This window comes from Chiloscyllium plagiosum, unplaced genomic scaffold (assembly GCF_037043375.1).
Source record: "Chiloscyllium plagiosum isolate Xiang-an unplaced genomic scaffold, Cpla_swu_hap1 HiC_scaffold_6, whole genome shotgun sequence".
NCBI classification, from domain to species: domain Eukaryota; kingdom Metazoa; phylum Chordata; class Chondrichthyes; order Orectolobiformes; family Hemiscylliidae; genus Chiloscyllium; species Chiloscyllium plagiosum.
Window position 1 is genome coordinate 29,770,370 of NW_028270144.1, and position 27,093 is coordinate 29,797,462.

Below are 27,093 nucleotides of genomic sequence, written 5' to 3' on the forward strand. Positions count from 1 at the left end.
ACATCTCCATAATAAATACATGCTCCTTGCAAACAAAAGTTTTTTTTGCTAGAAGCATAAGCCCCAGGTTTACAAACGGAACTCAATCTATATATTCTGACCATCATCTGAACAGAAGTTGATTGGTGCAAAGGAAACAAAGAAATGCACAGAAGCTGAGTAATGTGACGTTTAATTTTATAAAACGAGCAATAAGGCTTATGCATCATGACTGGCTATGACTTCTGAGTGTCCACAAAAGTTCACGTAAAATCTTTAGTTCTCAACTCTGTACACCTTCAATTTCTCGCAGGCCTGTCTATTTCATCACAAATTTGCCTAACCTTCTTAGCATCAGCATTAGCTCCGTCAGCATTTCCATCAGAGTCCCTTCTTCCTCAACTGATGAGATATATCATTAGTCCATTTCCCCCTTCCTCAAAGTTTTTAACCTGCTATTGACTCAGATTGTGCATTGTGCAGCAAATGATTGTTATCCTGAACATCTTGTCCTTCAAATACTGGAATGCCCTCTCTGAGTCAAGGCAAAGGAGGCATATCTTCAGAAGAGCAATTCTCTGTCAAATTATGACCATCATAGGTGTATGAGCAGCATTGTAGTTGTTCATTATCAGTCTGAGGGTTTCATTTTTGGATGATTAGTCATGTCATCTGGTTATATCCTTGTTATCTCCAAGGTAGACCTGGGGATGATATAGGGAGGGATGGGAGGGAAAATGTCAAGGAATGTGAAAGTTGTGCGGACTACAAGCACCGTCCCTGGATGAATTGCATGAACCTGCATGAATTGTTGACTGTGGTCACGAATAAGCTGGTCATTGAGGGAGTGAAATTCCTTCCTGTTCAGGAATATGGCTGGATGATGCCAGGAAGCCCTAAGTGCCACATACAATAATCCCTTGTACTGGAGGAAACCCAGTGATACTTACAAATCTGACCACTCGGGTATCTTGGCTGTCCATGGTGAACTGGCCAAACTCTATTGCCTTCATGTAAAAGGCATCAGCAAGATCAAGAATGCACTTATGGGTTGTCAATTGGGACATGCCACACATTTGTCTCCAGTTGAGGTTTGAAAGGAGCCCATGTCAAAGAGGTTTAATGCTGCAGTGACCCTCAGCTCCACAGGAACAGCGCTGCCTTCAAAGGTGCCCAACAGATCTCCCAGCAGGATGGGGCTCCAAAGTGATTTCGGACAACGGTGAATGAGCCTGGAAAATTCCACCCAATTAACTGATTTGATAACAAGAACAGGAATTTTAAAGTCAGTGTTGAGAGGTATTGCAACTCAGCAAGCACTGGGATGATGAGTCAATAGAACTTGATAAAATTTAGGAAGTGAGCAGTAGAGTTTTGGGCACATTTAGTTTCTATAAGTTGGAAGATATGAAGCTGGAGAGCATAGGAATTCTAAATATTACAAAGACACAGATGAGAGCTTCAACATCAGACGAGTTGAGGCAGGCTGGCATTGGGTACAGTTACAGATAGTAAGATAGATAGTCTTACTGATTTATGAATTTGTTATCAGAGGATTATTTCAGGAATGACAGCAAGGTTGCAATCATTCATAAGTTGATTCAGACTGATACAATAGAGAAAAATTGACTCAATAGTTGTTCAATCATCTTCCATCAAACCACACCCAACAAAATAATGTATGGTTATTATCACATTGATGCTTGTCAAATTGTGCTGGGAGTGAATTGCCAGCTTTGGTTTCCATATTACAGAAGTGACTGCACTCTAACAGTGCTTAACCAGCATTTTGCAAAATCCAAACATCATGGATGACATTGGATAAAATTTGATTCTGCCACCAATAGTATTGCATCCACCTAGGGAGGGGTTGATCATTGTCATGATACTCTGTAAAATGTGAACTAATATAAGGGCTAGCCTTTGATTTCATATACAATTGTGTAATTGTAATGTCTCCACAAGGTCAGATAACAATACAATCTCTCTGCAGTATTATGATTTTACCTGTCTCTCTAATGAGATAATTTTTCAAGCTTCAATGATAATCCTAGCTTCATATAATTGAATGATTATACAGTTCTGTTGTTAGCCAATAGTTATATTTATATCCTGTTTGACTTCAATTCTTAAAATTAAAGCATGAAACAAGTACTCAAATTTTGAACTATATTAATCTAAACTTCATGTGTTATGGCCATCTTGGTCACTGGAATTAATAAAGTTTTGACTTGGTTCAATGCATGAAGCAGCTTTTTTAAGGTCAATGTAAATTGTAAGTTAACAACTGTCTCAGATACCTCAAACATTGTCAAACTGATGCCTCAAGCAAGTGTCTTTCATTGCTTGGTTATACTATTAAATAGTTTATCAAATGAAATGTACGAACATACTTCAAACAAAAAAAAGTGAATGGTGGATGAAATAACTCCACAGAGGCCAGTATCCCATCACCAAGTCACCCTTTATTTACACATACATAGTCCTTGACACTAGTCTGACTTCCTCAGAGTGAACAGAACCTTTGACACGCCTGTTTATATCTGTCAGCCAGGGCTCCCTGATTGAACCAAGTTAACAGCCCCAGTTAGGGAACTCATATTTGATGATGTCCACCTGGCTGACCTTGTTCCAATCACTACAGTGGAAACAGTTTATAGCTTGACGTACATAGCATGAGGGAGTGACAAGATAGCTAACTCAAAAAAATGGTTTCTCCCAACTCCTAAACAAACTGGTCTACTTACCTGAAGAGAATGTTTGGATGTAAACTGACCTTTATGAGCCAGAAGGTTTGCTTGCAATCAATTATATATTAACTAAAGTACCTTCAATCAACAAAGTGACATAGAAAGAAAAAGACAAAAAGGAAAAGTTTTTTTGGAGGAGGAGAGTCTCACACCATATTATTTGAAATTAATATACTGCATTACAAGAAAATTATTTAACTTAAGCATTGGATTGTATTCTGTCCATGAAATTACCTGTAAGTGTATTTTCTGTCGGAAAACATAGTCCTGATCTGCAGTTAATCCAGGTTACCAGAGCCAGCAGGGTCAGTTGAAGGTTACAGCTCCAAGAATCTATTTGCAATTATACCTTCTATTTCATTTTCAATAATTATTTGGCCTATTATGTGTTCACAGGGCATTTTAGTAACTGTCAATTAAAACCTGCCTTTTTCTCACTGTTATTCAATAATAAAAAGTTTATCAGATTGCAAATCCTCAGGATATTGCAAATGGAACTTAAACTGTGGCAATTTTAATGCAAAATAACAACATTTTGCAATATATTCTTCAAAGTTAAAGCATCTGGCTTTTATTTACCTGTGTATGTTGAGAACCAAAAAAATGGACAAAAAAGCAGAGACAAGTGCAGTACCAATACTCAAGTTCTAAGGGAAGTTCTGAATGAACTGCTTGATTTTAAAAAAATCATTTTTTATCAACGTTGCTACGTAAATGCATCAACTGCTATTAGTCAAAAGGGAAGAATCAAATAAGAAACAATGAAGCTAAATATTTGTATATTTCTTTGTTTTGCTGACAGAAATTATATTCCAAACAAATATGTAGAAAATCAGCTGTAAATTTTGGCCCTGTATTCCTGCATTTCTAAATTTCCTTGAATCTTTCTCCATCCCAAATATGCTCCTTATCCAGTGCAGCTACAGGTCGTTCTGCTATAACTTGTGTTTTGTTAATGTGAATTCACTATAACACGATTGATATATTGAGGACACTGTTTCTAATGTTTGTGGGTGGCACGGTGACACGGTGTTTAGCACTGCTGCCTCACAGCGCCAGAGACCCGGGTTCAATTCCCGCCTCAGGTGACTGACTGTGTGGAGCTTGCACGTTCTCCCCGTGTCTGCGTGGGTTTCCTCCGGGTGCTCCGGTTTCCTCCCACAGTCCAAAGATGTGCAGGGTCAGGTGAATTGGCCATACTAAATTGCCCATAGTGTTAGGTAAGGGGTAAATGTAGGGCTATGGGTGGGTTTCGCTTCGGCGGGTCTGTGTGGACTTGTTGGGCCGAAGGGCCTGTTTCCACACTGTAATCTAATCTAATGCTCGAGCTTTTAAAGTGTGTATTAGTTATAATGCGATTCCTGTCCCCTCAGTTTTGTTGGTGCTGCTATTACGCAATTTCCTTATAACATGGGTTGCATGAGAATGGAAATACCACGTTATAGCAGAACTGACTGCATCTGTAACATTATTCCTCTACTGTGCAACTGTTTCTGTTGTATTTGATCATTTATTAGGCAACCTGAGGTCAGTTGTATATGTCAAACAATGCACAGTGTATGTTGAATTGGATGTAGCATATGTAAATATTTCCTGGTGAAGATGCAGCTGAATATATTGTGAAGCAGCTCAAGATGAACACAGAGTTGTTCATCATCCACATATATATCAGGTGTTAAAATAATTGTTTTTCTGTGTGTTCCTCTTAGAATTTTTCGAGAGTTACCTTTTTCTTGATTTTCAGGGATTACTTTTGTTTCTCAGGGACTCCATTTTCTTTCTCAATGCCTCCTTTATCAGACAATGCAATCTTGTAACAATATTACCGATATAGTTGCGCAGACATATAGTTGGACTTTCACAGAAGCAGAATTAGAAGAATTCAGTAATATATACTCCAATAAATTTAAAGCCATGACATATAAGGAAAACGATAATTTCAAGAGCCACTACATTCAAATTGGTTAAAGATAACAGGCATAAGTTAGCAACAAATGCTTTCTTAATTAAAAACAAACCTAACTCACAGCTATACACAAAAAGCCATAATCATAAACATGCTGTCTGCGGACTGGAAAGGTCACAGCTAAAGGTTGCATGTTTGCCTCTAACATAGTCACCGTGAAATAACTGCATAGAGGCAGGTAACCCGTCACCAAGTCACCCTTTATTTACTTGTGCACAGTACACTGGCTGGGGCCAGCCAGCTCAGAGTCAGTCATTTGAACTGAGGAGATTCTAATCTTCTGGTTATTTTTTTCCTGCTTATGTAATCTTCTAGTCTTTTTTTTCTTTTTCAGTCCCCTGACCTGAGGAGATTCTAAATCTCCTTTTTTTAAAAAAAAAATCTCCTTTTTTCTTTCTTTTTCCTTACTCCCAGACTACCACCTAACTGTGGCAGTGCTTATTTTTTCCCCAGCACCCATGTTGTGTGTGTGTGTGCAGGTGTGAGACACAGTGAGAGACAAAAGGTGCATGAATCTTTATTCAGTTTCCACCACCAGGAAGAAAGGAAACATCCAAGTGGCCAGTGACAAGCAGTGCCCTTCACATCAAAGGGCAATGCTGTGTGATCAAACAGTGTTGGAGAGGGCAGGGGTTAAATCAAATAGAATTGGACAGGGAAATAATACACTCCACTCCCTGCGGTGCCCACCTCTCCCTGAACAACTCCAGGGTATTGGTGGACACTGCGTGCTCTTTCTCCAGAGACACCCGGGCTCGGACGTAGCCACGGAAGAGGTGCACCTTTTTGGGTTTTTTTTCCTTTTTTTTCTCAGCACCAGCTTTCAAAGTGAACAGCACCTTTGACACTTGTGTATTTCTTTTAATTACCCCCACACTACTGCCTAACTGTGGCAGTGCTTATTTTTACCCCAACACCCATGTTGTGTGTGTGCAGGTGTGAGACACAGTGAAAGATACAATGTGCACCAATCTTTTTCAGTTTCCACCACCAGGAAGAAAGGAAACACCTGAGAGGCCAGTGACAAGCAGTGCCCTTCACATCAAAGGGCAATGCTGTGTGATCAAGCAGTGTAGGAGAGGGCAGGGATTAAATCAAAATAGAGTTGGAGGGGGAAATAATGCACTCCACTCCCTGCGGTGCCCACCTCTCCCTGAACAACTCCAGGGTTTTGGTGGACACCACGTGTTCTTTCTCCAGAGACACCCGAGCTCGGACGTAGCCACGGAAGAGGGGTATCTTCTGGTTATATCGGTCCTGATTGGCTGAGATTAACAACACCAATCATGACCCCGTAGTCATTGAGGTCAAGCTGGCTCCAATCATTACACACTGCAACTCAAATAGTTCACAGCACGTAAGCTCTGTTGAGGTGTGATAATACATAAACATGCACTTTTCTGAAATAAAGGTTCTCAATAATAATTTTGTCCAATTAACGGTATTCATTACAATAATAATCCGCATACAAATCTGTACACCATTCCTTTATTCAAAAATTTGCAACTGAACTTCGCTCATCTTTGCTGCTCTATATTCTTTCATTTTGCTGCTAGTCTCCCTATTTGCAGTTTTACTTTGCCCCTAGACTCCAGCCTCACTGCCTGGACCCTGGCTTCACCTTCCCCCACACTCCGCTCCCCACCATCCAGCTCTGCTCCAACCTCAGCAGACCTGCTCTCTGTTGCCTGTCACATTCTTGCTGCTCCTTCAACCCCGCACTGCTTCCCTCCTGAACTTGCTGCGGAAAGGTTCATCATGTGTATATTAGCAGCAAACAAGTGAGGGATTAAGCCTGAGATTGGTGGGGTTGCTCCTCACAGATCCCAAGTATTCCAGCTCCGGGGATAGGTGACTAGCCATTGAGTGGTTGGTCCCATGATTAACTTTTCCATGGATGGCCATTTTCATGAATGAATCTACCCATGAGCCCTTTCATTTTGAGCATTGTTACATGTAGAAATTAGCTTCATAGAGCTGGAGTAGAGATACAAGCAAAGAAATGGGCAGACAATGCTGTCTACTGCATTCTCTCTGGTACTCTTTAATTCTATTGCTAACTCTATTCTGTTTTCTCTTTCCAAATCTTTTGTCTGATTCTCTGAACTTCTTTCTCTTCTATTCCCTTGCCCTTGCCCTGCTCACTGTTCTTCGGTAGGTTCTTGTCAGGTTGGTGATGGGGTGTGGGTCTCATTAGCTGCTTGGAGATCTAACAAGAGACCTGCACTAACTCCTTAAGGCAAAGACCATATAATCAAATGCCAATCAGGTATAAGCAATGCAACTAGCAGCCTTTCTATGGAAATTAAGATTCCAGGGCTTGGAAGTCCTGCTCGGAGAAAGCTGTTGGCCAATCTCAGGCTGGTGGGTCTTATCATGCTTACACCACAAGGGGTCAGTGCTGCTGCCAGACAGAAATCAGGCTAGTACAGCAACAAAGCTTTAAGCTTGGGGACCTTTAAGAAGGTGATGTTGGTGGGGGTGGTAGTGTCTACGATTGAAAGTCACAAGGAGAAGGGTTTGGAATCAAGAACAAGGGTGACTCTCAGTTGACATAGCACTGTACCTCACCACCCCTCCCTGCTACACCTGACAAGCTCTGTGGTCAGTTTGACCTGCAGTGCATGTACAGGACCACTTGAGTTGGGTTAATCCCTGCACTGGCATACTCTGTCGACTTAAATAGTTTTAAATCTTGGCCAACATTAATTAAAACCAAGCATCTTGAAGCTTCTTGAAGGCTATGCTTTGGATTAGATAGGCATCGAGAAAGGCATCAAAAGGCTGAGGGCATTACCCTAGTGAATTCCTGCAGTGATGAACCAAGAAATCAGCGCTCCTGCTTTTTGTACATTCTTGATTTCAATTGTTTCACCTTTAATGTCCATCTCTTCAGTTGCCGAGCCTAAGCTTGGGAAATCTCTCTCTACACCTCCCTGCCCCCTACTTAACTTTTCACCTTTAAGCCATTCCTTAAAACCTGTCCCTTTGATTAAAATTTTGGTCTTCTGGCATAACATCTGCTGAAGTGATTCAGTATTACATTTTGTCTTTGTGATAGTCTTATGAAATATCAGCAGAGGTTTGTTACATTACAGAGACTATGTATGCATGAACTATTGAGATAGTAATGTGTCTCTGTCTTTATGATTAAATTGCTTTTGAATAGTATCACATGACAAATTATTCTTTCATTAGTTGTGGGCATCACAGGAAGAGCCAGCATCTGTTGTCCGGCCCTAATTGCCTGGCTTGCTCGGCCCATTTCAGCTAAGAGACTGCCATATTGCTGTAATTACATGTAGACCAGACCACACAGAGATAGCAGATTTCTTTCTTGAAGGATGTAACTGGATGGGGTTTACAACCGAGGATGATAACTAAGATCAGATTTCAATTCAAATTTGAATGCTGCCAGTTGCTATGAGGGAGATTTGAACCCATGACCCCAGAATTTTAGTTTGAGTGTCTGGATTATTCTTCCCATGATATTACCATTACATCATCACCTCCCTTGCAGAGATGACACATTTTTTAAAGCCTGAGCTGTGACTATAGACCCTTGGATAGGATTGGAATATTTAAAGTGGGAATGACGAACAACACTCCTGCTTCATCTTTATCCTTTGGAGATCTATCAGATCCAGAATCCATTCTAATATGGAATATACCTGAAAGAAGCATAAACAAAGTAGCCAGAGGATTAATAAGCTCGTCATATGCCTGAAAGGCTTCAGACACTTCAGTCTCAAATATGACATGTGTTTTTCCAATCTAGTACTGTAGTTACGTTTTATTGGGGCACAACCTGGGTTCAGTTGAATGAACAAACCATCTGGAATACATTTTAGCTCTTTAATAGCTTCACATTAACTACTTTTTACATTAATTTGTTGCTTCATTGTGTCCCATTGCTTTCTTTCTGTCGAACACATACTGACATTTGGATCTCATCTTAGCATAAAGTATTCGTAAACTGGGCAACAAATAAGAATGCTTAATTTTTATTTGGTTTTACTTTTTTGATTGATATTTCATCATTTGACAAAATTCCTCTCTATTATGAGACTTTCCCATCTCTTTAATGCTATCGGCATTCAGTTATTATAATCTATATGAAGTTGTATTGATTTAAATAGTCTTGTTCCCTGGCTGCATAAAATTGCTCTGAAGATTCCCCTGTATTAAGTTGATAAATATATAGAAATGTGTGCTCCAATGGTCTAAATTGAGCACAGCCTGCTTTCAATCAATAGAGCTTTTTTTTCACTCTTAGGCACAGGACAAATGGATTTTCATGTGGAATCCTTCCACCCATTTGAATTTAATGGAAGAGCCAAGTAAATGCAATAAAATGGCATAAATGGCATCAACAACACTATTAGAGGGTTTCCATATTTCTCCAGGCAATGTTTGAAGACCATCAGGAAAAGTAGTTCAATCCCACAAGAATTCACCCACAAAGATGATCTAATATATTGGCTGAAATATAAGACCCGGTTCAGCTGAAGGGTTTGGGGATAGTTGCATGTTTCTGATTCTTTCATGAGTGGAGCTACTGGTTTCCCTCACTGGACTGATCAAGGTTTGTTAATAAATACCCTCAGAACACGGTCTCATGATGTTTTCACTAGCAGAGACAACATCTTCGCTGGCATGTTATCTGAACGATTAACAGATATTAAAGGACTGCTTTCTTTGACTGCAGCAACTCTGCTATTTCAGCAAAGGAACATACACAAGGGAATGTGGCCAGAGTTTTCTCCTTTAAAGGAGAGAGCTTGGATTTCGTCTTTGAAGTGTGTTCACCAAGGGTAAGATGGTACACGGTTAACACATGTTTCCCTCCAGATACTGAAGCACAAACACTTTGGCCGACAGATTAGTGTAGTGCTGTCTTTTAGATAAGATGTTAAACTAAGGCCTCAGCTCTCAGGCACATTTTAAGAATCCCATTGCATAATTTTGAAGGGGAGTTATTTCCAATTTCCTGATAAATATTTATCCCTCTATTAACAAGATTATCTGATACTGTCACATTACTGTTTCTGTCAAGATACTTTGCATAAATCATCATATTGTAACAGTGACTATACATCAGATGGGACTCAATTTGCTCTAAAATGCTTTGGGACATTCCGAGGTTCTGAAAGGCATTCTGACAAACGTAATTCTTTTTTTTCTTTCTTATTGATGAAGTCTGAAGAGTTCACACTTGAAGCTTGGGGAAACTTTATGCACGTCATAATGTACAACAGTTCTGGTAGAAGGTGGTGGTTCAGGAGGGTGGCTGGTTTATGATGTACAGTGATTCAATTCCTTTACCAGCTGAGGTTACTGTGAAGTTTCCACCTTCTCAACCTCACCCCTTGCCTGAGGTGTTATAACCCTTAGTTTAAACTCATCACTCGTCATCTCTTTCTAATGAGAGAGTGGAACTGTGGAGACTTTAGCTTTTATTGTGCTTTATGTCTGAAATATGCAGAGGTAACACTTACCAGTTTTGATCTGTGAACATGAGATTTATTATAATGCCTTTAAAATGCCTTCTTTCTCATACTTAGTGCTTGTTTCAAATTCTCTAAGCACAACCATACTCATGACTCACAACACACTGAACAATCAAAGATTAGTCAGTTCAATACAATGGTTCAATCAGATGCAAGAGAAATTCCCTAGTCTCAGTGAGAAAACAAAACATGTTAAGCCATATACAACATGATATGAACGTTACTCAAGCTGATAAGTAGCAAGCAACATTCATGATGCACCAATGACAAAAGAGATAATCAAACCATTCCCCTCCCTTTTAACATTCAATAACATTACTGTAATTGAATGCCTCACTATCAATCTATTCAAAGATACTATGAACTAGAAATTTAACTGGACCAGCCATATAAATAGTGTTACTGTGGGACCAGATCAGAAATGGGAATTTTTTGGTAAGCAATTCATCTTCTGACTCCCTGATACTTGCACATCATCAGCAGTCCCTTAGGTTGACAACAACAAATTTAGACAGTGGTCAGGGACAGAAGGGTGTGACTATAAGCAAGCAGGTAGAGGGATCCAGGAGGTAATACTCAAGGAGCTTGTCTAACCGGTTTGAGATTTTTGCTCCTTGTGTGGATGAGAGTTGGGACTGTAGGAAGGATAAGCAAACTGGCAGTAACACCATGGTACAGGGAACCATTCAAGAGAGGGAAGAAAACAGAAATGAAGTTGTAATTGCGAATAGTATGGTCAGGGGAATAGACATTGTTCTTTGTGGCTGGGATTCAGAGTCCCAAAGGCTCACGGGTGGCAAGGTGACTCAGTGGTTGGCACTGTTGCCTCACAATACCACGGACTTGGATTCAATTCCACCCTCGAGCAATTAACTGTAGAGTTTGCATATTCTCCCCATGTCTGTTTGGGTTTCCTCTGGGTGTTCCGATTTCATACCAACAATCCAAAGGAGTGCAGGTTAAGTGGATTGGCCATGCTAAATTGTACATAGTGTTCGAGATATGCAGGTTAATTGAATAAGCCATGGAAAATGCAGGATTGCTGGGGAGGGCATTAGGTCTTGGAGGGGCGGTCTGAACCTGATGGGCCAAATGGCATGCTTCCATACTGTAGGAATTCTACAATTAGGCTGTATTACCTGCCTGGTGCCCAGATTCAGGATATCTCATCTGGAATGCAGAGGAACTTTGAGTGGAAGAAGAAAGATCTAGTTGTCATAGTCCACGTATTTACTAACGATATAGGTATAAAGAGGAAAGGTGTTCTGCTGAGGGAATATGAGCAACTATGGACTAAATTAGAAAGCAGAACAAAAAAAGGTAATAATATCCTGATTACTTCCTGAGCCAAGGGCAAATTGGCACAGAATTAATGAGTTTAAACAGGTAAACGTGTGGTTCAAAGATTGGCATGGGAGAATGGACTTGAATGTATGGAACATTGCCACCAATACTGGGAAAGGAAGGAGCTCCTCCAATCGAATGGGCTCCACCTGAATTATGTTGGGATCAGAGTCCTGGTGAATTGCATAGTTGGGGCCGTGGATAGGGCTTTAAACGAAATAGAATATGGATACGGAAAATGTCAGGAATCCAAGTTAAGGCACAGCAGTTAAGGGGAAGCTAATTAATGTGGAGAGGATTCAGGGTGTTGTATTTAAATGCACACAATATACAAAACAAGGTGAATGAACTTGTAGCACAGAATTGGCAGGTATAATGATTTGGGCATCATAGAAACATGGTTGCAAGGAGATCAGGGCTGGGATCTAAACATCCAAGGATGCACATCCTATTGAAAGGGCAAGCAGATGGGCAGAAGGGAGGGATTGCCTTGTTAGTAAGAAATGATGTCAAATCAATAGCATGATGTAATATAGTTGGAAAGCATAGAATCTGTGTGGGTAGGGTTGAGGAGTGTAAAGGAAAATTACCCAGATGGGAGTTGTGTACAGACTTCCTAGCAGTAGTCAGGATGTGGGGAAAAACTAATTCAGGAGATAGAGGAGGCATCTAAGAAAGGCAATGATGCATTAATTTGGGGGACTTCAATATGCAAGTGGACTGGGAAAATCAGGTTTGTGAACAGAATTTGTGGAATGTCTATGGGATGGTTTGTTTGGAGCAGCTTATGATAGAGCCCAATAGGACACAGGCAATTCTGGATTTGGTGATGTGTAAAAAAAGCAGATTGGATTAGGGAGCTTAATGTGAAGGAGGCAGCACAGAATTCACCCTGCAGTTTGAGACGGAGAAGGTGGAAACAAATGTAATGGTATTACAATTGAGTAAAGGTAACTTGAAAGACATGAGGGAATAGCTGGCCAGAGTTGATTGGAGGGAGAGCCTAGCAGGGAAGATGGTGGAGCAGCAATGGCTGGAATATCTGGGGGTAATTCAGGTGGCATAGCAGAAATCTATCCCAATAAAGAAGAAACACACTAAGGGGAGAACAAGACAACAATGACTCACAAGGGAAGTCAGGGACAGCATAAGAGAAAAAGAAAAAGCATTACAATGTGGTGAAGATTATGTTATGAAGTTGAAGGCATGTACTGTACCGTTAAGAGAGAGTGAATGCTGTTCTGAATGGAGAGCTTACAAGCACCTGTGTATAAGACAGATGGCAGTCCCAGAGTGTACTGTAAAATTGAAAATATGTAACATTTGGCTGTGAAATAGATACCTGAGTTTTAGTTGCTGTTTTGACAACAATCCACATTTAACCAATCAGTTTAAATTATGCCCCAGGATGATAAAACCCAATTGAGCTTGAATTTATTGTTTTACAAACATCAAACCAATGAGATGATCTGATGGGGATATAAAAAAGCAGATATTTTGAAAATTGCAGAGAGAGCAACTGACATCAAGATAGATTCAAGAAACTAGGAAACAGTCTCTATCAAAGGTACCTTTTCATATGAAACATACCCACAGTAAAAAGAAAGAAGATGACTCAGGGAGATCTTCAGCTGGAAAAGGAAAGTCATTGAAGATGACAGCAGTTGTGTGGGTTTGAAATTAAATTGATATAATTTTAATAAGTATTTTATTGGGACAGTATATTTTTATAGTGTTGAATGCAGATAATAAGCAGTTAAGAGAAAGTGAATAGTTAGAATTGTGAATAGTTGTTTAATGTTCACTTTCAGAGTTAAAAAATACATTGATGTTATTTTCTTTAAATAGTGTAATTTGGAAGTTCTCTGTCACTTATATTTTAGCAGATTACTTGGCAAAGTGAGCTTTTCTGCGTGTTTGGTTGAATTAACAGAGGGATTCACCTCCATATCATAACAATTAATGTGAAGCCAGAGGATTAGGAAACCTTTAAAAACCAGCAGGATATCAAAAGAAGCAATAAATGGGGAGAAGATGAAATGTAAGAGTCAGTGAGCTAGTCATAGAGATGTACAGCATGGAAACAGACCCTTCAGTCCAACTCATCCATGCTGACCAGATATCCCAATCCAAATCTAGCCCCACTTGCCAGCATCTGGTCCATATCCCTCCAAACCCTTCCTATTCATATACTCATCAAGATCCATTTTAAATGTTGCAATTGTACTAGCCTCCACCACTTCCTCTGGCAGCTCATTCCATATACGTACCACCCTCTACGTGAAAATGTTGCCCTTTAGGTCTCTTTTATATCTTTTCCCTCTCACCCTAAACCTATGCCTGGACTCCCCCACCCCAGGGAAATGACTTTGTCTATTTACTTTATCCATGTCCCTCATGATTTTATAAATTCTATAAGGTCACCCCTCAGTCTCCGACACTCCAGGGAAAACAGCCCAAGCCTATTAAACCTCTCCCTATAGCTCAAATCCTTCAACCCTGGAAACATCCTTGTAAATCTTTTCTGAACCCTTTCAAGTTTCACAATATCCTTCTGTTAGGAAGGAAACCAGAATTGCACACAATATTCCAAAAGTGGCCAGAATGCAAAATGTTTTTTGGTATCCAAATCATGACAGAGAGGCAAGAGTGGACCACTGGAAAATGAGTCTGGAGAAGTAGTTATTGGGGAATAAGGAAATGGTGGAGAAACTACATCAGTGCTTTTCATCAATTTTCACAGTGGAAGACACCAGCAGCATACCAGAACTTCAAGAGAGTCAGGGACAGAGGTGAATGCCATGGCCATCACTAAGGAGAAGGTGGTGGACAAACTGAAGGGTCTGAAAGTGGATAAGTCATCCAGACCAGATGGACTACACCCAAGTTCTGAAGGAGATAGCTGAGGAGATTGTAAAGGCACTGGTGGTGAAATGATTCACACCAGTGTCTAATTTGTTTATACAGGCATTTACCACATAACGTGCAAGCAAAAACTCCAAGAATTCAGCAATAGAGCAATTTGTGCAGGATTATTGGAAGGTTTCTGAAAGTACAAAATCATTTCCTGTCAGTGGACTTTACAGATTAGGCTTTCATGTCTACTTATCCAATGAAACAAAGCATCATCTGGAAAAAGACCTGGATTGTTTGTTAAGTCTCTCATTTTTTAGAATGAACATGTTGGTTTCAGTTCTTTCATATGTAAATCGCAAAACTTTTGAGTTACGTTCTCAAGTGAATTTTAACAATTGCTGCCAGCTCGGCCCAGATAATGCACTTCAGGTGTGAGCTGCCCTGTGTAAGACTGGCTGTGCCCATATAAGTTTGGGGTGAATTTGTACTTGCAGAATTACATTTTACTTTGAAGAAAAAATGCATGAATCCATGTGAGATTCTGTAAATCCTTTTTTTTATTAGTCTAATAAAAAAAATGGATTTACAGAATCTTACATGGATTCATGCATTTTTTCTTCAAAGTAAAATGTAATTCTGCAAGTACAAATTCACCCCAAACTTATATGCGTATTTATGTGTGTGTGTGTGTGTGTGTGTAGGAGTGTCTGTGTGTCTACCTATGTGTGTGCATCAGTCTGTGTGTGTATTTAGTGCAATGGGGTCACCTGTAGTGTGACATGAACCCAAGGTCCAGGTTGAGACCATCCCCAACTTGACTATCAGCCTCTGCTTAGTCACTTTTCATCGTTGCCTGTCCCAAAGTCAGCCTTGGAGGACGGTCACCCAAAGATCCGAGGTCGAATGTCCTGGACCGCTGAAGTGTACTCCGACTGGGAGGGGACACTCCTGTCTGTTGATTGTTGTGCAGTGTCCCTTCATCCGTTGCCGTAGCCTTTGCTCAGTTTCACCAATGTACCATGCCTCAGGGCATCCTTATCTGCAGCGTATGAAATAGACAACATTGACTGAGTCACATGAGTACCTGCCACGTACATGGTGGGAGGTGTCCTCACATGTAATGGTGGTATCCATGCCGACATTCTGACATGTCATGCAGTGTCCACTGTAACAGGGTTGTATGGAATTGTCCTGAAAACTAGACAGTTTACTACGAACAATGATCAGTTTGAGATTTGGTGGTTGTTAAAGTTGAGCAGTGGAGGTGTGGGAAAGGTCTTGCCAAGGTGATCATCCTCATTGATAATGTGTTGCAGGCTGCGAAGAACATTGCATAGTTTTTCAACTCCTGGGAAGTACTGGACAACGAGGGGTACCCTGTCAGACGCAGCACGTGTCTGTCTCCTGAGGAGGTCATTACGGTTCCTTGCTGTTGCATGTCGGAACTGGTGGTCGATGAGTTGAGCATCGTACCCCATTCTTATGAGGGCATCCCTGAGTACTTCCAGGTGCTCATCAGGTTCCTCCTCATCTGAACAAATCCGGTGTATGCGTAGGGCTTATCCATAAGGGATGCCCGTTTTAAAATATTTCAGCTGGTAGCTGGAGAAGTGTAACATCATGAGGTTATCCGTGGTTTGCGGTAGAGAGGTGCTGAGGTGCCCATCCTTGATGGAGATGCATGTGTTCAAGAATGAGACAGATAGTAGAGAGTAGTCCATGGTGAGTTTGATGGTGGGATGAAACTTGTTGATGTCACTGTGTAGTTTTATCAGTGACTCCTCACCATGGTTCCAGAGGAAGAAAATGTCGTCAATGTACCTGGTGTATAGTGTTGGTTGGAGGTCCTGCGTAGAGAAGAAGTCTTGTTCAAACCTGAAAATGTTGCATGAAAATGTTGGCATATTGAGGTGCAAATCTGGTCCCCATGGCTGTTCCATGTGTCTGGATGAAGAACTAGTTGGCAGAGGTGAAAATGTTGTGGTTGAGGATAAAGTGGATAAGTTGTAGATTGGCTGTTGTTGGTGTTGAGTACTGAGGCTGTTGCCGCGATGCCATTGTTGTGGGGGATGCTGGTGTTGAGTGCTGAAATGTCCATTGTGTTGAGGAATGTTCCCAATTTGATTGGTCCATGGGTGTTGAGTTTCTGTTAGAAATCTGTAGTGTCGCGACAGAAGTTGGGGGGTCCCCTGTACAATGGGTTTTAAGGTGCCTTCGACATAGCCAGAGAGGTTCTCACACAGAATCCCATTGCCTGATACGATTGGACGTCCTGCTGCATTGGCTTTGTTTGTCTTTGGAAGGCATTGGGAGCCACCTATGCGAGAAGTACGTGGGATGAGGGTGTGTAGGGAACTCTGAAGGACTGGATCCTAAGTCCTGATCAATGTGTTTAGTTCACAGGTGTGCTTTTTAGTCGGATCAGCTGGTAGTTGTCTGTAGTGTTCCTGGCTGTTCAGTTGTCAATACACTTTCTTGCACTAATCTGATCTATTCTGGATGACGAATGGCTCCTCCTTTATCTGCTGGTTTGATAACAATGTTGTGATTGGTTTTGAAATTATGGATGGCATTGCTGATGAATCTGGCATTTATATATTTCCTGACAGTTTGAGCATACATGACTTATACCCCTTTACACTCACATTCACACACATACACACATTCTCTCACAGACATTCATCACCCCCACCTGCAACACCTCCCTCCCCCCACCCAAACACACACACACACATACACGCGCACAAATACATACGCGCATAAGCTTGTGGAGTGAATTTGTACTTGCATGATTACATTTTACTTTGCTAAAAAACTACTGAATCTGTGCAAGATTCTGTAAATTATGTTTGAGATTAGAATCAGTCTGACCATTGTGGCACAGGGCACCTCATACCTTAAATGCATTATCTGGGCCAACATGACACTAATTGTTAAAGTTCACTTGAGAATGCAACTTTTACATGTTCTGCAATTTACATATGAAAGAACTGAAACCAATATGTTCATTCTAAAAGATGAACAAATAATCCAGGTCTTCTTCAATATATAATTTTAGTTACATCACATTGTAAACCTGTGTCTTATGATCTTACACTCCACAACCACCTGATGAAGGAGCAGCACTCAGAAATCTAGTGCTTCCAAATAAACCTGTTGGACTCTTACCTGGTGTTGTGTGATTTTTAACTTTGTACACCCCAGTCCAACACCGGCATCTCCAAATCGTGTTTTAATTTGTTTACTGTTGGACAGCAACAGATGGTTTGGGTGAATCTACTATGTCACATGTGCTAATGTCACTTCAAAGGGCTGGATAATTCACCTCTGTATAGGTAGACAACTTAATGAATACTAATTGCTGAATTTATTTTGGTGCCAGCAACACTTAATGAGTTAGTTGGCTTGAGAAAATGACAGAGCTAATTGTTTGTCCCATCAGGCGGTCCTACAAAGAAGTATTCTCATAGCTTGTCCTAAAGAGATAGATGGCTGGAAACGGAAATCTGAGTAACTAGCCTGAAACTATTGAATCCAACTGTGAGCAACAGTCCTAATCAATAGTCAAAGACACCTTTTTAAATTCTTTGTCTTACTGTGAATTTCAAAGCAAACATTTGGTATAATTATCAGGGCTTTTTAATGAGTTTTTTTTCCTCATCAGTCTATTAACAAGTAAGGTTGGCAGACACACTGCATAAATATTCATTATTTTGTTCAATCATCATATTATTAAATCTGATTGAAATTGAAATAATTATTTTGAAAACATGGACTATAAGTTAAATGATGTTTTGCTGCTTTGTGATACCTGTGTTACTTACTCCTGTTCTTGTGAAATCTGATTCCTAATAGATTTGATTTCTAGCTCATAGTTAGGTATGGGCTGTTAGGGTATTGTTTGTCCAGCTATGAATGCAGTCCAAAAACTTGAGGTGTCTCAATCTGTATTCATTGTTCTTAGCCATACTCTTACAATGTACAAGATGTAAAGGTAGGAAAAGAGCATCAATATTTCTCCCCTTCACGTGGTTGGTCCATTGTTGTTAACTATTCTTCCCTCTCCCTTCGCCTAGCCCACACCTCACACCCATACCTACAGTGCTGTAATCCCATGAAGAAATAAAAAGAAAGTAAACACACAGAGAAAATTGCAAAAGTCATTTTTTTAACAACCTCAGGCAATCAAAATAACTCCAAGAGAAAATCAGGTTCAAATATTGTCTATGGAGCCACTTACATCCCTTATGATGAAATCTCTGCTCCAGTCAGGACCAAGTTCAGCTCTTTCTAGATGTTCATGTGGTCAGCATCCACCACACCAGCTAACATTACATTCCAGAGGCTCACAGTAGTTGGAGAAAAGAGAAGGGTTGGCCATAGTCACAAAGTGGTTAGCACTGCTGCCTCACAGCACCAGGGTCCCAAGTTTGATTCCAGCCTCTGGCAATTGTGTGGAGTTTGCACATTCTCGCTGTGTCTATGTGGGTTTCTTCCCACAGACCAAGGATGTGTAGGACAGGTGAATTGGCTATAGTGTTAGTTGCATTAGTCGGAAAGAAATGGGTTTGGGTGGATTACTCTTCGAAGGATCAGTGTGGACTTGTTGGGCTCAAGGTCCTGTTTCCACACTGTAGAGAACCTAACCTAAAAGAAAATCACCAAACATCCATCTATCTCTATTCTTACAAATTTTAAACTCATGCTTAATTCATCTTCACCAAACTGTTAAATTGGAATAATTTATCGAAAGGGAAGCTTTCCAGCCTTTCACGCTTTTAACCTCCATCAGGTCACCTCTAAGACTATGCTGCCCTGACAAAAACAGATTGAGCTCCTTGAGCTTTTCCAAGCAGATGTGGTTAGTTAAGTTGGAAATCATTCTTCAAGATCCTCCCTGGACCTTATCCAAAGCCTTTATATTCCCCAACAAAGAGAGATCAAAACTATGTACAGTATTGATTCAGTCTGACGAGAAAAGCTTGGATGCACTATCATCCATGTCTGCTACATGTGTGAGCGCTTGGGGGACTTATGTGCGTGAATAGTCTCCTTTGGTCTAATGTGAAGACCGCTGTAGAATAAACAATACATAGTTTTTGCATCTCTGCAATGATTTACATGTTATAAAAATAGGCTTTATTTTATTACAAAGATTTTTGAAAGGACCTACCCTTAGGTCTCGCTCCCATTAGATTTGACTTAACTCTGCCGCTTTCTCCCTCTCTCTCTAAGTTCACAACATTAGATGGGACTTATTACCTTTGATCAAATATTAATCCTTTCAAATGCTATCAATCCCTGTACAATATCTGCCCCAAGCTTTTGCATGGAAACTACTATTGTTACATATTTGTTGAAATAATTACATTTGTCACTACCCAGTCCTTGACATTGCAAAGTCAGATGATTTGGAGGTTTCATAATTTCCCCCAAAATGTGTTCATTTCAGACTTGGAAGAACAATAGTTTGATTGCTAAAAGGTAGTTACTTTGATGTGAAGGTGCAGTTGTTGGACTGGGGTGGACAAAATTAAAAATTACACAACAACTTTGATTTGTTTCCTATGATCAGAGACTATGATCCTGCCCCACTAGCTACTTGATGAAGGAGCAGTTCTCCGAAAACTTGTACTTCCAAATAAACCTGTTGGACTATAACGCTGTTCTTTGACATTTTGCTCTTTAACCCTTTCCAGTTTTTGAATGAAATTGATGTCAAGGCACACCTTTGTACTCAGGAGTGACTATGTAAGATTGTGAGATACTTATGGGTTTTTAGAATTTGGGGGTATCCCCAGTGTTAGAGAATGGCTTAAAGCATTCCTTGAGGATGTTAAGTGTGATGCCCCCAGGCCACATAATTGAAATTTTGTTGGCCGTTACCAGTGTTTTGATAGTTAAAACACGTTATTTGATAATATCATGCCTTCTGATCCCATCTCCAACTTGAAAATTGTGAGATGCGCATAGACATAAATGTCCACTTGCCAAAATGTTAGGTTTAGGTCACTGATTCGCCCGAGGAATAATCTAGGGCTGTCTTCTAGTGGAGACTGTTCTACTTCATGACCGTTTTCTGTGGATAGTTGATTAGTCTTATGCTTTATTTTGTGCTGTGCCCTTCGTTGACACATTCTCTTAAAGTTAGTTGTTATCTCGCAATAAAGGCATTCAGCTCTGATAGTGGGACACTATACATGCCCATGATGATTCCTTTCAACACAGTATTACAAGGATCTGGTGTATTCCAAAGTTCTGGACAGACCCACGAGAGAAAACATTATATGCAAGTCCACCTTGTCAAAACCATTCAATTCAATTAGCTCACCCCTGAACCTTCTAAATTCCATTGGAAATTAGCCTAGCCTATCCAATATATTTTCATAAGACAACCTGCTTACATATCTGTCAATCTCATAAAGTTCCTTTCAATCATCCTCAATGCATCTACATCCTTCCGAAATGAGGAGGCCAAAATTGCACATGATAGTTAAGAAATAGGTAATGTCTTTTCCCTGGGTTAGGGGAGTCCAGATCTAGATGGCATAGGTTTAGGATGAGAGGGGCAAGATTTAAAAGGGATTTAAGGGACAACGTTTTCATGCCAAGGGTGGTTGGTATATGAAATGAGCTGCCAGCGGAAGTGATGGAGGTTGGTACAATTACAACATAGAGGAAGGTTTAGAGGGATATGGGCCAAGTGCTGGCAAATGGGACTAGAGTAATTTAAGATATCTGGTTGGCATAGACAAGTTGGATCGAAGGGTCTGTTTCCATGCTGTACTTCTCTATGACTCTATGTTCTCACTAATGCTTTGTTTCACTAAAGCTTAAAATCCTTACTTTGATATTCAATTTTTACCATAGCTGTCACAAAGCTAGTCCCTTTTTTCTTCAAAGCCTGTTCCTTGGCTCAAGGAGACTCTGTCCTTGATTTTTTTCAGAGGGGCAATAAACCGGGCCAGACGCTGATCAGTCTGGTTTGGTACAGAGATGAAAAAGATTTTGAGAGGCATTTTGTTTATATGTAAATAGATGAGACTTCAGGCCACAGTGGTCATATTTTAGAAGTGACCTGTATAAAAAGTGGTCAGTTCTCTAGCTGAGCTGAGCTGAGCAATTATAGTTCAGCCTTAAACAAGGGAAGTTCAACAGGGAGCTGTGTGGAAACTGTCTCTTTCCTACCCTTCAACTTCAACCTGTAAGAATGTGTTCCATTTATATTGGTTTTAAAGGGAGTTTGCTTATTGGGACTATTGTGTGTATTCAGAACAACATAATTAAGTCTAGCTGGACAAGTTGAGTTCTATCAGGGTTCTTTATTCTGTTCGTTATGTTTCATTGTGTAATTTTGTGAATATATTTTTTGTCTGTTCTAAAATCTAGTCGTCAACCTAGCTATCTTACTCTGGGTAATTTTCACTGTACACTTACTGAAACAAATTGCAAAGTTAAGTCCACGGCTGCCTGCTTAAGAATGTTTTGAGTGGTCTGGCTTAGATCATAACATAACAAAGATCCATTTGTTTTCTTGATTGCATGCAGTAACTCTTTGTGACTCATATGCTCGATCAAAATAAATCCATCTGTACCTTGCAATTCTGAAGTTGTTTTCCATTTAATTAATATACCCAGCTTTTGTGTTCTTCCTGCCAAATTAAACAACTTCAGATTTTCCCTCATTCTGCTCTAAATGCCAGATTTTATGCCACTCAATTATCTATATCCAGCTGGAACTTCCTTACGTCTGTGATGATACTATGGCCTTAAGAGGTGTATTTTGTTATTTTTTTAAATGAAGAAAGATTGAGACAGAGGTAATGAGCATTCTCAAAGTCAATAAAGTAAACAGCCTGTGAGGCCTTGAGTATTTTTAAGAGTTGGAACAATAGAAGCAGCCTGAATGGGCGGGGTCAACAGAAACAGGATTTTTAGCTTAGCTTTCAGTAGCAATTGCTGGGGCCGTGAAGCTGGATGTGGAAGCTCTATTTTCTCTCTCTGTTACAACTAACATCTGGAGTTCTCTTTCAGCTGCTAGAATTGCAAATGAGACAATCTATGTTACTAAATTTGCCTTTGCCAAGGGTGTGTTTATGGAATGTTACTATATTAGAACTGTTAATGAGCAGCTTATTATTTTGTTAAGTATTTCAATAGAATTACAGATAAGCCAATTATTTTCTTTTTTTTATTTCATCTGTATTTTAACAATAGCACATGAATAAATTGTGTTTTGTTTCAAGTCTAACAGTTTGACCAATCAAATTGCATCCAGAATGCAACACCTGGCATATGCTGATAAACGAAGATAAATTTAAAGTCTAGGCTATCTCCTGGACATGAAGGGGCTTTGGAGGGGGCTTGGTCTGGTCCACAATATATCCTTTGGACAATACAATTTCCTATTTATCTTGGTGTTATTTGTGAATTAAGTCTTAGATCTGCTCATCTAAGTCATTGATTTAAATTTTAACAAATTGAGGTTTCAGCCACATCCTGCCAATCCAAAAGAGACCCAATGTACATACACTCTGTTTTCTACCAGCCAGCCAATCTTCTATTCATACTAATATATTACACCCTGACCAGGATTTCTTTGATGTGGCCTCTTATTAATGCTCTGCTGGAAATCTACAAGCTCCTCTTTATCCACAATGCATGCTGTCCATATAATAAACCCTAATAAATTGGTTGAACATAATTTTCCTTTTATAAAATCATGCTGATTCTTCACAATTACTTTAGGTTTCCTCAGTGCATAATTATGACCAACATCAAATTAACTGGTATATGGATTCCTGTTTTTTGCCTGTCTCCTTTATTTGATAGCCATGATGTGAGATGCTGGTGTTGCACTGGTGTGGGAAGTGAGGAGGGAACAAAGGTAAGAATCGCACAACACCAGGTTATGGTCCAACAGGTTTAATTGGAAGCACTAGCTTTCGGACCGCTGTTCCTTTGTCAGTTAGCTGGTAGGGCAGGATTGTAGGTTCTATGATACTGCCTTACTAGCCACGTGACAAAGAAGCAGTGCTCCAAATGCTTGTACTGTACTTCCAAATAAACCTGTTGGACCATAACCTGGTGTTGTGTGATTTTTAACTTCTTGGATAGATTAGGATTATAGTTGTTACTTTCAAGTCATGTAACCTTCCCCAAATCTAGAAAAATTTGGAAAATCAATACTGATGCATCTGCTTTTAAGATCCTCGAATGAAGTCCATCTGGACTTGGAGACTTGTCAGTGCCCAGTTCCATCAGTTTGCACAGAGTCTCTTCCCTCCTAGCTAGGTTCCTCTTTACCTCTGTCTCTAGATTTATAGCTATTAATGGAATACTTCTTGCATCCTCTGATGTGAAAACAAATTTACACTGGAGGAAATTCAGAGAATGTTAACTACAATAATTCCAAGGATGAAAGACTTGTTTTATAAAGAGAAATTGAGCAGTTCGCCAACTTCCAAGTGGAGTTGAGGTTACGATTATCATCAGCCATGATCATGTAGAATGGCTGTGCAGGCTGGAGGGGCTGAATTGCCGACTCTTGCTCCTAGTTCTTATATTCTTGGGGTCTTAGCAGCTTGTTTATTCATTGGGAGTACTGCTGCTAAATTGACCCTTCAGATCCCACACTGATCACTGTGTTGTGTTTGCTATCATCTGTATCTCCTAAATGCATGAGTTCCTTAGGGGCTTCCAGGTCACTGTGCATATTAGGGTAGCCATTTTCTGATCTTACACAAAGGGTTTTCTTAAGTAAACAAGAAGTAGTTGTATTTCTGCAATAATTTAAAAGTTGAATAGGTTTGACATTACTACAAATATTGTTGGGAGAACTAAGCCTTAGGTTTGTCTTCTATCCCTCAAGAGATTGTACTTCATTCTCCCAGCAGTTCCTTGTCATAGTCACAGTGGGTGATGCTTTTTGCAGTCAATCCAGTATGAACCCTTTCAGATCCTTCTAGGCAACAACAGCCATTGTCAAAATGATTTCCTTTGATTTCTACTGAAATGTTCCATAAATATAATCCAATTATTTTTTGGTTGTGCACAATAATACAAATATCAAAATAAAAACTAAAAAAAAAGTGGATGCTGTAAATCAGAAACAAAAAGAGAAGTTGCTGGAAAAGACCAGGAGATCTGGCAGCATCTGTGAAGAAAACTCAGAGCCTACGTTTCGAGTCCAGTGGCCTGGGTCCGCTCGGACTCATTCTGAGATAGGGTCACCAGACCTGAAGCATTAATTTTGATTTCTCTGTGCAGATGCTGCCAGACCTGCTGAGCTTTTCTAGCAGCTTCTGCTAGAATATGAGAATTCAACTGGTAATTATTTTTTGAGGAAATCATTTTGTTTAACCTTTGTACTGGTCATTACACCTTGATTAGTCTGAAGCAGAAAGTTGACTGTGATTTTGGCTCTTTGTTACTTTAACATTGCTGCTGGGTGAATGTTGTTAATCCCATTCAGACTGTTACATAACAAAATGTGCAGAAAATTAGCATTGTTCCGATGAATCATTTGAATTATGATATTAAGAGACTGAAATTGCTTGCTAAGTTACTAACACTGTACATTTTAAGCATAATTTTGTGATTATACAGAACATATGATCAAGTTGAGACAGGTCATAACACTAGCTCCACAACTCCATGGGTATTAACAGGCCTGACGCTTAAGCTACTGCACTCTATCTCTGCCTGACAGCCAGAAGATCAGGATTTACTTAATCCCAGATCATGTGATTGTATTTCATGGGGATACAATTTATTTCATTCCTCTACCATTGCGATGTCATAAATCTCTGATTCACTTTTAAAAATACCTCCAGTGATAGGAGTGAGAAATGGAAATCTTGGATTAGGGTTAGGGTTAACCCTCAGTCAACATCATAAAAATAGATTTTCTGATCCATTATCACATTAAATGTTTGTGGGATCCTGAAAGGCACTACATTATTGCAAGCCTTGTTTTGGTTTGACCCCCGAAAATGGTCAACAATTTATTTCAAACTATCTTAATATACTTGATTTGAACTGCGCTACATTTATTCTACTTTGGTATCTCTGCAACTTCTGATTGTACAAAGGTTAGATAAACAGAGGACACCATTTAGGTTTTAATGCAGTCATTAAAAGGGAGTCATCAAATCAACAACTTCAAATTATGTTCAGAGCATCAAGAACACTGTTCTTTTCACAGCTAAATCAATAGATTAAATTACTATCATCAATTCACTGTTAAACACTTACTACAAGGGGTTTGGTAATTGTTTTCTTTGTTCTCAATTATTACAAGTTTTTTCATCCTCAAAAGTTTTGAAAACAAGTTGGTAGCCTGTCCCATGCTGGACCGACCCAAATAATATGAGGTGCATAAGGTACGACCGCATAGAATATTGATTGATTTTCTATGTTGAAACATCTGAACAAATTATATTGTGAATAATAAAGCACAGATATTCTAAAAGTATGTTGTTGCTTACATTTAAACTGAATAAAATTTATTGAGTAAATTGTTGAAATTGTGAGTTGACAATTCCAAGGGTCCTGATGAATTTTATCCTAGGATCTTAAAGGATGTCACTAGTGAGATAGTTGATGCATTGGTTTTAATTTTCCCAAACCTCATTAGATTTGGGAACATTCCTTTCGGTTGGAAAATAACTAATGTAATTACCTTATTCAAAAAGGAGGGAGATAGAAAGCAAGATACTACAGATCAATTAATTTAACATTTATCTTAGAGCAGATAGAAACCATATTATAGTTGTTATAATAGGGCACTTGGATAAGTTCAAGTTAATCAGACCGAGCCAACATGGATTTGTTAAAGGGAAATCATGTCTAACTAATGTATTGGAGTACTTTGCAGAAGTAGCTTGTGTTGTGGATAAAGGGGAACCAGTGCACATATTGTACTTAGATTTCCAAAAGGCATTTGATGAGGTGGCACATGTAAGCTTTTTGAAGAAAACAAAAGTTCATGTTCCTGGTTGTAAAAGATTTACAAGGAGAGAAGATTGGCTGCCTGACAGAAAAGAGGCAGTGGGAATAAATGAGTCATTTTCAGGCTGCCAGGATTTCACAAGTTGATGTGTCACAGGAGTCAGTGCTGAGCCTTCAATTCTTTACAATTTATATAAATAATTTGGATGAAAGAACTGAAAGTATGTCAGCAAATCTGCTGAAGACATAAAGATAGGTAGGAAATTGAGTTGTGAAGAGGACATAAGGAGCCTACAAACATGTATATGTACATATAGATTAATTCAATGGGCAAAGATCTGGTAAATGCAGTATAGAGTTGGAAAGTGTGAAATTTTCTAATTTGGCAGAAATAAGCATATTATCTAAACAGTGAGAATGCAGAACTCTGAATGGAGAGAGCTGGATGTCCTAGTGCATAAATTGCAGAAAGCTAGTATGCAAGCACAGCAATAGTTTGTAACTTTGGTTGTGAGGATAGTTTGAAGAAATTAAGACTGTTCCCAGAAAAAGGATAAGAAGGAGATTTGATAGATATTTTCAAAAGCACGAATGGGCTGAATAGACTAAATAGGGAGAAGCTGTTCTGGCTCCTAAAGAGAAGAAGAATGAGTGGGCTTGAATTTAAAGTGATGTGCAAACAAAGCTAGGATGATGTGAGAAAGAAAACTTTGTCACAAGGTGAGTAGTTAGGGGC

At 39.6% G+C, this 27,093-nt stretch overlaps 1 long non-coding RNA gene and 1 pseudogene across 1 annotated transcript in view; one reads left to right on the top strand and one right to left on the bottom strand.

Annotated features, from left to right (window-relative positions):
• Window positions 1–27,093, top strand: part of LOC148149732 (uncharacterized) — a 264,049-nt gene that overhangs the window by 79,460 nt on the left and 157,496 nt on the right. The window lies entirely within an intron of this gene.
• Window positions 1,034–16,027, bottom strand: LOC148149733 (uncharacterized; annotated as a pseudogene).